The sequence below is a fragment of the Sinohyriopsis cumingii genome, unplaced genomic scaffold (assembly GCF_028554795.1).
Source record: "Sinohyriopsis cumingii isolate HCF-2022 unplaced genomic scaffold, ASM2855479v2 utg003963l, whole genome shotgun sequence".
Classification (NCBI taxonomy): domain Eukaryota; kingdom Metazoa; phylum Mollusca; class Bivalvia; order Unionida; family Unionidae; genus Sinohyriopsis; species Sinohyriopsis cumingii.
This window is the reverse complement of record NW_028316635.1, coordinates 180001-181193: the sequence shown is the minus strand read 5'-3', so window position 1 is coordinate 181193 and position 1193 is coordinate 180001. Positions and strand designations below refer to the sequence as shown.

At 34.9% G+C, this 1193-nt stretch overlaps 1 non-coding gene across 1 annotated transcript; it reads left to right on the top strand.

Annotated features, from left to right (window-relative positions):
• Positions 1 to 254: 254 nt before the first annotated feature.
• On the top strand, positions 255 to 374 carry LOC149769387 (5S ribosomal RNA). Its single transcript, XR_016419217.1, has one exon. It is a non-coding gene; the product is annotated as a 5S ribosomal RNA (ribosomal RNA).
• The last annotated feature ends 819 nt before the right edge of the window (positions 375 to 1193 follow it).

The window sequence follows — 1193 nt, the reverse complement described above, 5'->3', positions numbered from 1 at the left end:
ACTGAATCTTCGTTTAAATGCATTGTTATTTAAGTCCATTTGAAGGTGTAAACCTCCGGTTAAGCAACTAATGTCCGAGTCCGAAAATGCCTGAATTACAAATTTGAATAATGTATGAAGGCAGTTTATCTATATAAGTTTTTAATCAGTACACTTTAATTACTAATTTTACACGGCACATAAACGTAAACGTCTGTACATCGGAAACGGTGAAGAGAGAAGCGAATATAAGTCTTAAATTTACAAACACTTGTGTCTACGGCCATACCACGTTGAAAGCACCGGTTCTCGTCCGATCACCGAAGTTAAGCAACGTCGGGCCCGGTTAGTACTTGGATGGGTGACCGCCTGGGAATACCGGGTGGCTGTAGACTCTTTTTTTTTTTTTTTTTTTTCTTTTATAACTAAAAACAGTTGAAGTTTTTCTTTCTTTCTTTTATTGTAACTAAATTTACTTTCTTCAATATAAATAATAAATAGAGCAATTTCTCGACTTTCATTTTCTCTTTTTCCTTAACTTTCTTCAATAATTCGGATCCTAAAAAAATCAAGCATAGGACCTGAATATAGCAAATGTTGCTTTGCACTTCTCTGCTCTTGGTTTCGATCCTTACTACTGGAATATGCGATCATAGATGACCAGTATTTCTTATTAACAAATTCGGTTCAATTTATCCAGTTTCCTCTACTTTTACTACCACAACAAGCTGCCTCCTTTCACGTCGAAATACTTCCTTCAAGTTTCTTCTCATATATTCCTGGTGTAGTCTCTTGCGCAGAGTTGCAAAATATGCGATCAATGTCTTTCATTTTGGCTACTTATTTGTGGTATTTCTTATTCACTAATTGATTGATAAATATGGAATGTATGAATTGTGAGAATTTTTTATATTAATTTATTGATTGATTGATTTCTTTTACAGCAGGGCCTCAGTCTGCCAGTGGGAAAATTGGCATCCTGTAGCGAATACTGTAAATATGGGCCATTGGCAAAATAAATTGGGTTATAAAATTCTGTTTTGATTACAGTAAGTTTAGATAGATATTCCATGCTTCCACTTTCTGTATTTCCACAACGTTAACTTCTCCAAGTTGCAAGAAGAGATCCTTTGCAAATCTGATAAGACCCTATCTTTAAAGTTAGCTTATAGGCCGGTGTCGCTTATTTTAACCAAATGATAGGACAGAAAGAC